The sequence below is a fragment of the Ahaetulla prasina genome, chromosome 4 (genome assembly GCF_028640845.1).
Source record: "Ahaetulla prasina isolate Xishuangbanna chromosome 4, ASM2864084v1, whole genome shotgun sequence".
Taxonomy (NCBI): domain Eukaryota; kingdom Metazoa; phylum Chordata; class Lepidosauria; order Squamata; family Colubridae; genus Ahaetulla; species Ahaetulla prasina.
The window spans coordinates 52,798,680-52,816,352 of record NC_080542.1 but is presented as its reverse complement, the minus strand read 5'-3'; positions in this window follow the sequence as shown (position 1 = coordinate 52,816,352).

The following is a 17,673-nucleotide window of genomic DNA, read 5'->3' as shown; positions in this document are numbered from 1 at the left end:
ATAAATAATAAAATAATAATAAATAAAATACACGTAGCTCCCATGTAACACCGCTCCTGCGCAGACTGCACTGGCTGCCTGTGGCCTTCCGGGTGCACTTTAAGGTGTTGGTTATGACCTTTAAAGCGCTCCATGGCTTAGGACCTGGTACTGGGACCGCCTGCTGTTACCACACGCCTCCCACCGACCTGCGCTCCCATAGAGAGGACTTCTCAGTGCAACAATGTCGGCTGGCGGAAGGGCCTTCTCTGTACACTCTGGGCAGGCTTCCCAGACCTCGCCAAATACCTGACCTTCGGACATTTAATCATGAACTCAAGACTCATCTTTTTATTCGCGCGGGGCTGGCTTAAATTGGGTTTTTAATTGTTGAATTTATTAATTTTAAACGGGGTTTTTTAGTATGGTAAATTTTAATTGCTGGGCTAATTTAATAAGTTTTTTAAATCGTATTTTAAACCTGTATATTGTATTGTCGGTTTTTATTATGCCTGTACACCGCCCTGAGTCCTTCGGGAGAAGGGCGGTATAAAAATCAAATAAAATAAATAAATAAATAAATAAATCAATTATCAATGTGTGAAATCCCAGTATGGACATAAGGGCAACCTAACAATGCTGAGGAAGGAAGTAGTGATACTGCTGCTATGCTGGTATCTTCGCAGTCATAACTACCAGGAAAAGCACATATCCAGAAAAAGGCACAAAAATGATAGGATGCCTTCCTCCCATGGTACTTTGAGCACCTTGCCACCAGCAAATAAATCAGCACTCCTGAAAAGGATCAGCTGCTGATAGAATCTGGGCACATTTATTTAAGAGAGGGAACATTCACCCTGGTACAGACAAAGCATGGAAGAAAGAAGGTCCAGCAGAAGAGCAGCTGGTGGAGAACAAGGGAAGATCCAGATAGAATATAAACTTGGCAGTTGGTGTATGTAGACACTGAATCTGGATGTCTAGTAGGTATTAGGAAGTGAAAGAGAGAGAGAGAGTGTGTTTAGGCAACACAAGTGTTCACAAATAGCAAAGGAGTGGGAGGGAGCCAGCTACCATTGCTACATTCAGCAAGAACTGTGCTCTCTTATCTGTTATTTTAGCTTTGGTGGGGGAAGGTGTTTGCTCAATCTACATCTCAAATTCTGGGGCTAACACAGTACCTGAAAGAAAGTTGACCCTGAACTTACAACCATTTCGCCATTCACAGAAATTGTATACATATATATAATTATAAATACATTATATACATACACACACACACACACACACATACATACAGAAAAAAAATTCTGCATAGTATCCATCTCTACAATCTAGGTTGCTAATTCCAGCTGAAACAAATCAGTGAGATTTTCTTCGTCCAGTAAATGTGTTGACACTTAACACATATATTTGTGTGTTTATTTCACATATCTGCAAAATTTATATTCTAGAAAGGGCCAGGGTCAGAAGGGGGGAAATGAATAATTGATTATAATAAAGTGCCTGTAGTTAAAAAGTACCTTTTTATAAAATTAATTGATTTTCCATCTGTCAACCATTTTCTCTCTCTCTGTCTCTCTGGCATGCACAAAACTCTTACATATAGAAATGTGCACAAATTCCCTTTCTTTTTCTAGCAGAAAGAAAGTGGGAGGGGGGAGAGGAAAACAAACAAAACTGAGATGTTCTAAGGTAAAGGAACAATTGCACTTGAAAGGGAAAAGTGGACCCAACTGGATAAAAATATGTTACAAGATGTGTTAAAATTTTCTAGGCAAAATGCCCTATCCCACAAGAGCTAATCTTCAGGGTAAATTTCAAAGCATCCATCCTTTTCAACAGATTATAGTAAGTAGTCTATAATTACTTGCTCTAACATTTCTCTGTCCATTTTCCCATTGATGTGAATGTGCTTGTTTACCTGATTGTTGGATATAGGTTAAATCACCTTTATATAACTGTACATGTTATATATCTCCACAAGACTGAGACTTGTCTCATGGTCACGTGCAAATTGGGTTACCTCTCTAGGGTTTTAAAACAAACTGAAGACAAGGTGACATGTGAACTGAGGCTGAAAAAAGGGCATAGTTTGCCCTTGTAAACTCCTTGGAACCTGGAGAAACAGGATCAAAATGGAAGGATATATATGTTTTCTGAGGTTTTCGCGGGTGTTTGTATGTAGGTCTTTGGTTATTCGGGTTTTCTCCCGCGTAAAATTGGATGTGTCTTGGTGAATCCCATTCGTCATCTTCAGGCTAGGTTCGTGCTTCTAGGAGAAATGTGTGATCGCAGTTGTTTCTTCCTTATAACTGCTAGCGGGGGGGGGGTTGAACTGATTGGTTGGGAGGTTGGCTGTGTTCTGATTGGGTGGAGGTGTGTTCTGATTGGGTGGGGGTTTGGCTGTGCTCTGATTGGATGGTGGGGTTGGCTGTGCTCTGATTGGATGTGTGAAGAAAAAACCACCAGATCCAAAATAAAAGCCTCCCCCATCAGCGAAGAAATCCAGCAAAGAATCATTCCCAGAGAGAAATCATCCAGATGCCCTAAGCTCTATGGTCTCCCCAAGATACACAAAGAAAGAATTCCACTTAGACCCATAGTCAGCTCCATAGGCTCACTTCTACAAAACCTAGCCAAATTTCTCGCCAAACAACTACAGCTCTATGCAGAATCCACCACCTCACACGTAAAAAACTTATTCCAGTTCATAGAGATCATAAAGAAACAAAACTTACAGCCCAGCGATCTACTCGTGAGCTTCGATGTCATATCCCTCTTCACCCGTGCCAATCAAAGAAGCCTTAACAGCCATCCAAAACAAATATAACCCCCCCCAAGCACATCCTAGATCTGACCAATCACTGCCTATCTAGCACATACTTCATCTATAACGGACAAAGATACAAACAAACAGAAGGAGCACCCATAGGATCACCCCTCTCACCTGTCATTGCAAACCTCTACATGGAACACTTTGAAACCCAAACTCTAGAAAAATCTGACCACAAACCCAAACTCTGGCTCAGATACGTAGACAACACCTTCATAATCTGGCCACACGGGAAAGAAAAACTGGACAACTTCCTCATACACCTCAACAGCCTTCACCCCAAAATACGATTCACCATGGAAACAGAAGCTAACAACCAACTTCCCTTCCTGGATGTTTTAGTCTACAGGAAATCCAATAGCTCCCTAGGACACACCATCTACCAGAAGAAAACACACACAAACCGCTATCTGCACGCATTCTCACACCACCACCCAGCACAGATCAACTCCGTAGCCAAGACACTCATCTCCAGAACAAAACGCTTAGCTGATGAACAACACCTAAAAACCGAACTACACACTAACGTACTAACATCCAATGGATTCCAGAGAAATAAGATTACCAAACTAATCCAAAAAGAACCCCCCACTAAAATCCAAGACAGAGAAGAAGAAAACGGCACAGCCCTCCTCCCATATATAAAAGGCACCACAGACAGAATCAGCAAGATCCTCCACAAAGACAACATCAAGACAGCATTCTGCACAAATCAAAAAATATCCACCATCCTAAGAAACCCCAAAGACAAAATTGAGTTAGAAAATCAAGGAGTATATGAAATCCCATGCACTGCCTGCCCCACCACATACATTGGACAAACCAACAGAAGAATAAGTGCACGCATTGAAGAACACAAGAACTCAGTCAAAAAAGAGGAACCAACTTCTTCCCTGCTCCAACACCTTAAAGCCACAGGACACGATATTGACTTTAAAGACCAAAACTATTGTCAAAACTGAACACTTTAACAACAGAATAATCAGAGAAGCCATTGAGATAGAAAACGCCCACACAGCATGAACAAACGAGATGATACCTCCGCCTACCAGCCATTTGGAAACCCGCCTTATTGACAAACGAGTCCCTAACACGAGGAATGACACCAGACCCACACTCACGAGGTCCACACAGGATGTCACCACCACACATCCACCCAGAAAGCAGACCCAAACCCACACTGATCATGAAGCACGACCAAGGACTAGAAGCCAGACCGCAGCTGCAACATTAGCCATTTCAAACCCCTCCAATCCATACATGCAGTAGACAGACACCCACTATGCAGATGTAGCACGACCACAGACACGAAGCCAAACAGCAGCAATGCAGCTCACCAGCTCAAATCCCCCTGCAGCACAGATTAGACTGAGCACAACCAAGCCCCCACCAACACAGGATACACCCCAGCCAATCAGAGCACAGAAATTACCCAATCCAATCAGCGCTCAGCCAAGCTCCCACCCATTCTGTTCTAACCCCGAATAGCAGTTAAAAGGAAGAAACACCTGCGATCACACATTGCTCCCAGAAGCACGGAAGCAGAAGCCAGAAGATGACGAATGAGACTTCGACGAAACGTCGACGAGACACTTCCTATTTTACACGGGAGTAAACCCGAACAACCAAACACCAACATACAAACACCCGTGAACACCTCAGAAAATATATATATATATATATATATATATATATATATATATATATATATATATATATATATATATATATATATATATATATATATATATATATATATATATATATATATATATATATATATATTTAAAACAAACATTATATCATTTCTGACTGATGCCAAATCTCAACTTGTAATTATAGTTCTCTACAGTTTATGAAATCAGGTGTTTAATACAGGCCTTGTGATATATTTGGTGCCTCAATATCCCTAGTGAATGATGTGCTATGGTTGCACCCATACTGAACTGTACAGATAGTACTGAACATATTGAACTACTACAGATAGTCTTCAAATTATTACCACAATTAAGCCCAAAATTCCTGTTTTGAACAGTCGCTGAACAAACTGTTATAAGTTGAACATTACCTCTATTCTTTTTCATAAATACAATTAGTCATTGAGGATATTGAAACACTATATATCAGTGATGGAGCACGCATGTGTGCTCTTCTGGGTTGTAACCCCGAAGAGGAGCTGCCCAGGATGCATGTGCATGCCCAAAAATAAACTTTCGGTTTCCACCTCATGCATGTGCACCAGCCAGCTAGTCTTCCAGGTTTCTAGCATGCATGCGCGCACGACAATCACCTGGCCAATGCACATGTTCACATAGGAAAATGGAAGACCAGATCTTCCAGTTTCCAGCACTGCTGCATGCACAAAAGCCAGTTGATCATTGTGCATGCTTGCACACCAGAAACCTGGAAGAGGAATGGGTGACACCACACACGCCAGGCAACATGGCTCTGTATGCCACTTTGGACATGCATGGCATAGGTTCGCCATCACGGCTGTATATCAACATTTCCCAAAAATGACTTCTGGCTGATGTTGCAGTGGTATCAGACATGAGGAGCAGGTCTCCATGCTCCCACACTGACTTCTCCTTGTTGGAGGGCTCCAAAAGCAGTTAAAGCTGTAGGGGTGGTGAAGAAAAGAGGGCCGCCATGTAGTTCGGGGAGAGCAGCAACTCTCTTGCTGGACTCAGGGCTTCTTCCCTCTCCCTCGATGAAAAGAAGAGGCAGCCATCATGGCTGCCATGAAGCTGGGACAGCCAAAGCAACAAAGAAATGTGCAGGAGCGTTGCAGATGAACAGTGATTGGAGCTGGATGAGAAGATTTTTTTTTATTTAGACCCTAACCTTAAAGAAAAGAAGAAAGAGAGTTAGATAAATGGCAGCAACTATGGGATAGAAATTGTAAGTTAACAATGTCAACTGCATACAAGGAGAATATGTATAAGATGTTTTATAGATGGCATCTGTCATCTGAAAGACTGGCAAAAATGTTTAAAGATAAGTCAACTAAATGTTGGACATGCCATCAGACACCGGGATCATATTACCATATATGGTGAACATATGTAGAAGCAAAAAAATAAAAAATATTTTATCAATGGTTACAGAATAAATATGAAAGTAATGTATAATAAAATCAAATATGAAGAGAAATGTTACAATAGATATGTTAAGTATTATTACTATTAAAATAAGAGTAGATATAAACAATGAATATGGTGGTAAGCTTTAACTGTTACGACATAAAAAGTTTCACCCAGACGACACATTGTTTAATGACTGATGGAAAGTTTGAACCCTGTTTCCTGAAAATAAGACATCCTCTGATAATAAGCCCAATTGAACTTTTGAGTGCATGTGCTAAAATAAGCCACCCCCTAAAAATAAGCCCTCCCCAAAAATAAACCCTCCCCGAAAATATTTAAATGCATGCGCAGTTGGTCCCTGCCATTTCCTCTGGTTAGGGGTAAGGAGGCAGAGCTGGAAATAGCAAGAAGAGCCTCATCTTGCTCCATGCGCCCCAAAATAATAAGACTTCCTCAAACATAAGGCCAAGCGCATATTTCAGGGTTCAAAAAACATAAGACAGGGTCTTATTTTTCGGAAAATATGGTATTAAAAAAAATTAAAAATTTAAAAAAAGAAAGAGGAAAAAAGAAAATCCAGGAAAAGAGTCTCTTTTTAAAGTGACAAACTACCATTGAGAGAAAAATCCTAGACCCAAAAGAAAGAAATTAAGGGGAGAAAAGCGAAAAACCTTTTAAAACAAAGAAAAGATGGATTTTTAAATTGGATAGGCATTGTTTTGGAAAGGCATAAAAATGCTGGACTATCTACTTGAAATTACTTGAATAGTGGACTTTGTTCCCATAAAGTGAACTAAATTTGGATCAGTTATATTTATAAGACTTGAAACCTAAGCTGAGGGCGCCATCTGCTGATGAATGGAATATCCAAGACCCCTACAAGTCTAGAAAAACTTTTTGATGAGAGAAATAACATTCATCTGGAGGATTGTGATGACACTTACTGTTTTTAAACCAGTTGCTTTATGATTATTGGAGATCCTATTATGAGAATAAGGGGTAAAGCAAAGTGATTTTTGATTTGCAGAAGCTTCCTGGACTACTTAAATGGAACTGATTAACAACTCTGAGATATAAAGGACTATGATTACTGAACTTTCTGAGGAGTAATATTGGCTTTTGGATTTGAGTAAGATCAGGATAAGACAAGATGCTTCATCGTGGGAAAGGAGTGAGATTTCAAGAGAAATGGCATTGATGTTTCAAAGCATTAGGGGTACTATGGAAAAGAATCATAGAGAGATAAAGTACCTAATGCAAGGCTTGGGAAAATACAACTGATGATGAACAAAGATCAATCAGAGTCCAGGAAAAAGAGGAAATAACAGAAAGAATGGGAGAAAAGAGAGAACGGACAAACCAGCAAACAAAAGCAAAAGATGAGAAGGAGAAGATGATAAAGATAATAATGACTGATGAAATAAACCAAAGGAAAAGCACTTTAAGAAATTTAAAAATGAAATTGGATAACCTGGAAGATACTTTTGAAAAGGAGATAGGGGCTTGAGTGGGTATTCTGGAGACCTGGCAGCTTAAGAGGATAGAGATGGGAGAAATATTTAGTCTAAATGGTGAAGATACAAATGTTGATAGAGATCAAGATCCAAGACAGGAAGGAGTATGGGAGGCAAGGAAAAAAATGAATAAGAATTAAAGTATTAAAATGGGCGAGAGACGATGGATAGAAAGAAATTATTATACTTATTTTTTTCTTTTGTTTCTAATATAATGATGGCCTTATTAGAAATTTATAGAGGAAGAAATAAGAATACACACCTTTATATATTAGGATTAGTAATAGTGATCTGATTTTGGGGGAATATTAGCAGATATAATTTTTCCCCTTCTTTTTATATAATAGAATATAAGTAACAATTTGATGGGAAAGACTAGAGGGTGAAAGATGGTATTATCATCTACGTTTATAACATTATTGGCATTAAAATGGAATATTGAAATATTAAATAATTTCCTTAAAAATCATATATATCAATTCTAGGATTATATAAGTTTGATTAATATAATCATTATTATGATTATCATTATTGATGTTTGTATAAAATGAATTAAACCCAGAGGCCACATCATTCATGTATTGATATTGATGTATATTTAAAAATAAAAAATCTATTAAAAACATTTTCCAAAAACATGGCTTTCAAGCAATCATTAACATTATCATTGATGCCAACATAGTATGTAGTGTGATTGTTTATTTGCTCATATCTACTTTGCCTTTGTATCTGCAAGTCAGAGACATAGCCATGGCACATACAGCTCCTAAATATACCAAAAATTTCATGGCTGATCTAGAACAATACTTTCTTAATACTTTCGTGTTAGGGGGGCGCGCGCTCGATGTCTGCAGGCGATCGCGCGCCCCGAGCCCTCAAACTTCTCCCGTTTCCCGGATGGTCAGGACCCTCAGGGCCCTGGCCTTCGGCTGATGTTGTGCAACGCACGGTCCGTGGCCAATAAGGCCCCCCTAATTCACGATCTTATTCAGGGGGGTGCCGCGGACCTTATGGGCGTTACGGAGACCTGGCTGGGCCCAGAAGGGGGCGTGCCCCTTGTTCAAATGTGCCCGCCGGGTTCCCGAGCACCCCACCAGCCGAGGGGCCAGGGTAGGGGTGGTGGGGTGGCGGTTGTGATTAGAGAGAGTCTAGAGCCGAGGGAGACCACTGTGCCTCAGATTGCCGGGTGTGAATCCCTTTTTGTGAGATGGGGTCATAGATGTCAGATGGGCTTGCTGGTCGTGTACCTGGCTCCTTGCTGCGTGACAGCTGCCCTGCCTGAGCTCCTGGAGGTGCTTGCTGGGGTGGCAGTTGAGACCCCCAGACTTTTAGTCATGGGGGACTTTAACTTGCCATCTTCCGGCTCGTCATCGACAGCTGCTCGGGAGTTCACGGCTTCCATGACGGCCTTGGACCTGACTCAAGTAGTTGATGGCCCTACTCACATTGGGGGTGGCACTCTGGATCTGATTTTTATCTCTGGTCAGTGGCTGAGAGATCTGGATTTGAAGGAAATAGTTATTGAACCTCTGTCATGGTCAGATCACTCTCTTCTTCGCCTGGACTTTCTGACCGCCACTCAACACCGCAGGAGGCGGAGCCAATCGTTGGTTCCGTCCCAGGCGCCTGATGGACCCTGAGAGGTTCCGGACGGAGCTTGGGCCATTTCCTGAGGGTCTGGCTCACGACACGGCTGAGGAACTGGTTGCGGCCTGGGAACGGGCTGCGCGGGGCCTTAGATCGTGTCGTGCCTTTGCGGCCTCTGACCCGGCGCAGGTCCCAAACGGCTCCTTGGTTCTCCGAGGAGCTGAGGGGATGAGCGCGGAGAAGGCGCCTGGAGAGTTCTTGGAGGTCCAGCCGCTCCGAGGCTGATCGGACACTAGTGAAGTCCTATACTAGGACTTACCTAGTGGCACTGAGGAAGCGGCGTTGCTCGCCTCCTCCCTCATTGCGTCGGCAGATAACCGCCCAGCCGCCCTGTTTGGGTGACTCGTTCCCTCCTTCATCAGGGGAGCGGGATGACCCGTTGCAGGACGTGCTGAGGAGTTTAACGTTATCTATACGATAAAATCGTTCAGCTTCGGGACGGTTTGGACCAAAATTGCAGTGGCCCAGGAGGCGTCCGAGGGTGGTCTTGGTGATATTTTATGGGATGAGTTTGACCCTGTGGCTCCGAGGACATGGACAGGTTGTTGGGTAGGTTGAATGCCACCACATGTTTACTGGACCCGTGCCCCTCCTGGCTGGTGCTGGCCACCCAGGAGGTGACACGAGGCTGGCTCCAGGCAATTCTGGCGCTTCCTTGGTGGAGGAGTCTTCCGGCCGCCTTGAAAGAGGCGGTGGTGAGACCCTCCTCAAGAAGCCTGCCTTGGACCCAGCTGTTTTAGGTAATTATCGTCCGGTCTCCAACCCGCTGGCGAAGGTTGTAGAAATATGGTGGCATATCAGTTTCCCTTACACCTGGAGGAAACTGTCTATCTAGACCCGTTCCAGTCCGGTTTCCGGCCCGGTTACAGCACGGAGGCGGCTTTGGTCGCGTTGGTGGATGATCTCTGGAGGGCCAGGATAGGGGTGTTCCTCTGCCCTGGTCCTATTAGACCTCTCAGCGGCTTTTGATACCATCGACCATGGTATCCTGCTGCGCCGGTTGGAGGGATTGGGAGTGGGAGGCACCGTTTATCGGTGGTTCTCCTCCTATCTCTCCGATCGGTCGCAGACGGTGTTGACGGGGGGGCAGAGGTCGGCTCCGAGGCGCCTCACTTGTGGGGTGCCGCAGGGGTCGATTCTCTCGCCCCCTTTGTTCAACATCTATATGAAGCCGCTGGGGGGGGTCATCAGTGGGTTTGGTGTGAGGTTCCAGCTGTCCGCTGATGACACCCAGCTGTACTTTTCCACACCGGGCCACCCCAATGAAGCTATTGAAGTGCTGTCCCGGTGTCTGGAAGCCGTACGGGTCTGGATGGGGAGAAACAGGCTCAAGCTCAATCCCTCCAAGACAGAGTGGCTGTGGATGCCGGCATCCCGGTACAGTCAGCTGCAACCGCGGCTGACTGTTGGGGGCGAGTCATTGGCCCCGACGGAGAGGGTGCGTAACTTGGGCGTCCTCCTGGATGACGGGCTTTCCTTTGAAGATCATTTGGCGGCCGCCTCCAGGAGAGCTTTTTACCAGGTTCGCCTGGTACGCCAGTTGCGCCCCTTTCTGGACCGGGATGCCCTATGCACGGTCACCACGCCTCGTGACGCCTCGCCTGGATTACTGCAATGCTCTCTACATGGGGCTCCCTTGAAGGGCATCCGAGACTGCAGTTAGTCCAGAATGCGGCTGCGCTGGTGATAGAAGGAGCCCTCGTGGCTCCCGGGTGACACCTATCCTGCGCAGACTGCACTGGCTACCTGTGGCCTTCGGGTGCGCTTCAAGGTGTTGGTGACCACCTTTAAAGCGCCCATGGCATAGGGCCGGGCTATTTACGGGACCGCTTTCTGCTACCGAATACCTCTCACCGACCCGTGCGCTCTCACAGAGAGGGACTCCTCAGGGGGCCGTCAGCTAGGCAGTGCTGCCTGGCGACGCCCAGGAAGGGCCTTCTCTGTGGGGCTCCCGCCTCTGGAACGAGCTCCCCCCAGGACTTCGCCAACTCTCGGACCTTAGAACCTTCCGTCGTGAGCTTAAAACACACTTATTTAGGTGCGCAGGACTGGACTAGGTTTTTTAGATTTTTAAATTTTTGAAATTTTAAATTTTATATTGATTTTAATTGGTTTTGGTAATCAGGCTGGTTAGAATAAGTTTTTTATTTGTGTTTTAATCTGTATTTATATGTCCTTTTTATATGCCTGTTAACCGCCCTGAGTCCCTCGGGAGATAGGGCGGTATACAAATGTGATCAATAAATAAATAAATAAAATAAAATTAACTCTCACCCCTGAAGCCCCTCTTTTACTTGAGATTTTGTTATGACTGGACCCTAGAAATAAATGTGCTATTAAATGTGCTATACCATTTTCTTCCATTGTGATAGGCATTGTCATGTGCCAGCAATGCTCCTCTGGATTCTATTTTTAAGATAAATGAACAAACATTGACATCTATAGTCAAAACAAGGACAAAATAATATTAGGACATTTCAGCCTCCCAGGAAATTCAGCAGATCTCAAAGTTATTGTTTTGGAAAGGTGGAATTTAAACAATATCTTCAAGGGATAAATGGTTACTTTCTTATACATCAAAACCTTTAGATTATCTTAGATGCAATATCCCAAAGGTGCTTTTTTCAAAAGGCACTGGATTTTTCCTTGAAAACGTTTCGCTTCTCATCCAAGGAGTTTTTTCAGCCTGACTCAATTCAATGGGACCGAGATATGGAGAACTAAAGGGCTTCTGGAGGTAGAAGTTTAAACATCTAGTCTTCCAACCTACAGGATTAGCTGTGTATATCTAATTGTGTGCCATCAAGTTATTGATGATTTTTAGTCACCACATAGAGAGATTTTCTCCAGGACATTCTATTCCCAATGTGGTCCTTCAGTTCTTCCAGTGATGCATCTATTGGCACTCTGATTTCAGACAGCGTAATGGTCTTGTTAGAGGTATTTTTAGTAAAAATTTTGTATGGTCAACAAATTCATCTGTTTGTTTTTATTTTTTATCATGTGTGTGCAGAACTTGCAATCGTTGATTCCATTTTTCCTATTACCCACTATTACTTTTTTGATACATTAGTTTTTTTAATCATAATCCTTATTATAATAGACTGTTTAGTATTTGATGTGAATCATTCAAGTTTCAACTAAGAACTCAGCATCCTTTACATACATTCAACCAATACACTTCAGACACCACTATCAGTATTCCTTATATAGTACATTTATCCATAAATAAGTTAAATTAAATGAACATCACATATCCTTTCCTTACTTCCTGCTCAGTGCTGTTGGAGATTCTGAGTCATTCAGGTCATAATTATCCTTTTTCAAGAGTCAACTGGGCTTTCTTGTTTTTCTTTGAAAAAGTTTTGTTTCTCAATCAAGAAGCTTCTTGAGCTCTTGAAGAAGCTTTTTGGATGAGAACCGAAACATCTTCAAAGAAAAACAAGGAAGTCCATTGCCTCTTGAAAAATTACCTTTAGGATACTGGAAGAATGACATTTGTTCTCATAAATGTTTTATTTCTAACATATATCTTCTCCTCGTGCATAACTCCATACTCACTTTATCTGTGCTTTCTTTAAATCCCAGAAACATAATAAATTGTTTCTCATTTCCAAACATTTGTTAATGATCTGCTGAAGGGCGACAATGTGCTCTCCCTATCTGAATCTTAAATATAATTATGTATTTAACAAATTTCTACAATGCCCATATTACCTAAGTGACTCTTATCCCATGGGGTATTATTCCCATGCCTATGTTCTAGAAAAAGAAAAAAGAAGCTCTTGATCTTCTTCTGAGTTATAATTTTTAAATGTATTTAAAAATACTTTAATAAATAGCCTTAATAGAATAGAATAGAATAGAATAGAATAGAATAGAATAGAATAGAATAGAACAGAATTTATTGGCCAAGTGTGATTGGAATTTTTTTCTAACAAGGAATTTGTTTTGGTGCATTCTCAGTGTACATAAAAGAAAAAGAAAAAAAATACCTTCATCAAGGTACATTTACAACACAAATGATAGTCATAGGGTACAATTTAATTCTCTTTGTCCTATGAAAAAAAGATTCCTTCATAGAAATTAGTTTTCGATCTCCTGATTATCCATTTTGCCTTTTTCCAAACCTGTCATTTGCCTGAATCCCTCTGAAAATGTGGCAGCATTTAAAGTCCCATCCAATTATTGCAGAATAAAGCAGAACTACTGCTTTCCATAGTTTGAAAACTCTTTTGAAATTGCATTTTCCTTTTTTGCAACCATGTTGAATTGCTGACTCATATTCCCTTTGCAATCAACAACTGTTCTTTCTTATAAATAAAAATTACCACATCACATATCCTCCCACATATTTGATTTCTATTTTCTACTTAAACTTTGCATTTGTTTTTACTAAATTCCACCATTAACTTCACCTCATGAAATTAACCTCATGAAAAAGATCAAAGGATCCTTTTAAATTTTATTTCTCTTCCAGAATATATGCTCCCTTCAATCTTTGCATCAACTGGTATTTGATAAGTTTTCCTTTATTAGATCCTTAACGTATTTTTATACATTGCTGTAAAGTACAGGGCACAACACAGCACTGAACCTCGTGAGTCCCCACTCAGTGATATTCTTTGATTTGATTTGGAATAATTAACACCTTGTGTATGATTTTTCTATCAGCTGTGTGGACTTCAACACCATTCTCATGCACACACTTAACTACTTTGTAATTAGAATTTTATTTTTAGATCCAGATAGCTCTGTGCTAGTTTTCCTGATACCATGCTGGGTTATTTGTATATTCTGTTCCTTGATGATCTAATCTCCTAATGTTAGATCACCCAGAGCAGCCAGGCTGGGAAATTCAGGGAGTTGAATTCATCTTCAAGCTGCCAAGGCTGAGAAATGAGGTTCCATAGAGAAAAGCCCACTTAGGATTCTGCCTCCATGTGATGTGGGGAGATATGGATGAGAAGGGAGATCTTTTCAGTTGGGCTCTATACTGGGGAACATTCTGCTCTTGGAGAAACATTTGACTCCTGGATGATTTGACTCCATATAATTTTAGGAAGAAGATGTATGCTCTGGCCTACAAGTGCAGATAGTTACATCCAAACCTTAGATAGAAAACTCCTTGTTTTCTGAAAGTAAAGCTAATAGATGCTGAGAAAAGCAGACTCAAAATTATCTGACACAATCTCTGATGGATCATCTGAAGGAAGGATCCAGAATTAGCTACGACAGAGGGAAATATGTTTCAGCAACAATTACCTCAAGAAGAATAAGTAAAATTGTCAAGCTATTGAATATTGCAAGATTGTTTTTCATTTTTTTTCTGTTGACATTAATTCTAATTTTACCAAATGACCTCTTCCTGTAGATATAGATGGTTCCAATCCTGCTGGCATTTTATGAAGAAGCTCCAGCTGTTTTGATCTAGCCCATAGATTAGATTAATTTAATTTTAAGGGCAATTGTGATGTTTATTACTGGCCTTTGATGATATTTGTTTGTTTACACTGAGTTTTTACTTTTTTTTTCTATTGCACTTGACTTTGTTATACCCTATTTAGGGTCCACTTTGAATGAATGACTGAATGACTGAATCTTAATTATTGTATGTGAAATTAATTTCTCAGAATTTAGGAAAGAGAATGTTTGCAAAATATTATAGGGCTGTAATACAGTATGCTTACATTCCTCCTAGATTAGAAAAACAAACAATAACTTTTCCACTGCTTCAGAGATGGTCAATAAGAGGATCAAAGAATTCTTCCCCTAAGAAATGTACTCATAAATTTTGGGGAATATTCCTCTGTTAAGAGACACAAATCTGCAGTTTTCCAGATTATTTAACCTAATCTCTTTTCTCCTTTCAGTTATTTGGTTAATAAGTTTGTAAGAATCTAGGCTTCTTGGCTGTAAATGACAACTAAGGGTTTGACAATACGTGATGGTTCTTGAGACCTCTGAACAACGGATTCAATCCTTCTGATCTACCCCAAATTTATAGCATTTCTCTTCCATAGTTTATATGACAGTACCTTTTAAGGCGTGATTTTAGTGGCACTGTATCTTTAATCCATCTACCATTTATTGTTATCTTTTCACACCTACATTAAACATTATTTTTACATTACTCCTTTTTTCCTTTTCTTAATAATGTTGTTTTTAAATTATACTCTGATATTTTTCTGGTTTCCAAAGGAAGGCATGTTTGAAAGCCACAAGGATCAGGAGATGATGTCATACAAATTATTTCTCTTTTCCTTGTATTTACCAGCAAGACACATGGATTTTTTGGAGGTCCTATCTTACATACCATGATAGGATAGGAGATTGCCATTTAAAAATATTGTTTCATCAAAAAAGAAGAGAAGAGAAAGAAATGGGAAAAGACTGAGGGGGAGAATTAAAAGGGTAACAATCTTAAAAATTAGAGAAAGGATGCAGGAAAGAAGATACAATAAAAAGAAAAAGAAAAAGAAGGAAATAAGAGAATGGCAAAAACAGAGGAAAATATCAAAAAACAGAATTCTGGGGAGACCAAAAGAAAATGGTTAAAAGGGAAGAAAAATGGATAGTAGAAAGGGAATTAAAGCATTAATATGTTGATTTAAGGAAATGGTATTAGTAGTAGAAATTGTATGCAAGAAGTAAATTAGAAGAAATATATAGATTACTGTAAAAGGGAATAATTGAAATTAAGATACAAAATTGAAAGTAATTTTGTTAGTAAATGATGTTAGTAGAATGTTAGTAAATGATATAAGTAAGGATGAAATGAAATGTATGTAGGAAGCAAAAAAGAAAAAAAAGATGCAATATGAAAGAATGGTTTATATATGAAAATACTTGAAATTGAGTAAGGAGTTAAGAGAAAGCACTGTTTTTGTGGATTTATAATTGTTATTTTGTTGCCTGGGGATTTGTGGATTGGAGAGAGTCATTTGCTGGTGGTAAAGAAGTGTGTTTTAAAGACTGAAAGACCGTGGGAAGTTTTAAGAAGTTTTTGTTTAAACAGCTGGAACACGACTTCAAAGGAAATAAGAGAATGGGAGAAAGGGAGGAAAATATCAAGAAATAGAATTCTGAGACCAAAAGAAAATGGTTAAAAGGGGAAGAAAAATGGATAGTAAAAAGGGAATTAAAGCATTAATATGTTGATTTAAGGGAATGGTATTAGTAGTAGAAGTTGTATGCAAGGGGCGTGCATAAGAGCACAAAAGTGCCTACCCTTCCTGTCTTATTGTTCCCTTTCATTATATCAAATTAATATAGTTGTTGCATACTTTTGCTTATATATATGTTTATATGATGTGTTATTGTTTTATGTCAATGTTTGCATATACTGTTGTGACAAAATAAAATTTAAAAAAAAGAAGTAAATTAGAAGAAATATATCGATTACTGTAAAAAGGAATAATTAATTGAAATTAAGATATAAAATTGAAATGTTAGTAAATGATTTAAGTAAGGATGAAATTGTTGTTGTTAGTTGCGAAGTCGTGTCCGACCCATCGTGACCCCATGGACAACATTCCTCCAGGCCTTCCTGTCCTCTACCATCCTCTGGAGTCCATTTAAACTCATGCCTACAGCTTCAGTGATTCCATCCAGCCACCTCGTTCTCTGTCGTCCCTTTCTTCTTTTGCCCTCAATCTTTCAGAGCATTAGGCTCTTTTCCAGTAAGTACTTCCTTCTCATTAGGTGGCCAAAGTATTTCAGTTTCATCTTCAGGATCTGGCCTTCTAAAGAGCAGTTAGGGTTGATCTCCTCTAGGACTGACTTGTGTGTTCGCCTTGCAGTCCAAGGGACTCGCAGGAGTCTTCTGCAGCATCAGAGTTCAAAGGCCTCGATTCTTTGGCGCTCAGCCTTTCCTATGGTCCAACCTTCACAGCTATACATTGCAACTGGGAAAACCATGGCCTTGACTATACACACTTTTGTTGGCAGGGTGATGTCTCTGCTTTTTAGTACGCTGTCTAGATTTGCCATAGCTTTCCTCCCCAGGAGCAAGTGTCTTTTAATTTCTTGGCTGCAGTCCCCATCTGTGGTGATCTTGGAGCCCAGGAAAATAAAATCTGTCACTACCTCCATTTCTTCCCCATCTATCTGCCAGGAATTGAGAAGGCCGGATGCCATGATTTTAGTTTTCTTAATGTTGAGTTTCAAGCCAACTTTTGCACTCTCCTCCTTCACCTGCATCAAGAGGCTCTATAGTTCTTCTTCGCTTTCTGCCATTAGAGTGGTATCATCTGCATATCTGAGGTTGTTGATATTTATCCCGGCAATCTTAATTCCAATTTTTGATTCATCTAGCCCCGCCTTTCTCATGATGTGCTCTGCATATAAGTTAAATAGACAGGGTGATAGTATACAGCCTTGCCAGACTCCTTTCCCAATTTTGAACTAATCAGTGGTTCCGTGTCCAGTTCTCACTGTTGCTTCTTGACCCACATACAGGTTTCTCAAGAGACAAATGAGATGGTCTGGTACTCCCATCTCTGTAAGAACTTGCCACAATTTGTTGTGATCCACACAATTAAAGGCTTTAGCATAGTCAATGAAGCAGAAGTAGATGTTTTTCTGGAACTCCCTAGCTTTCTCCATGATC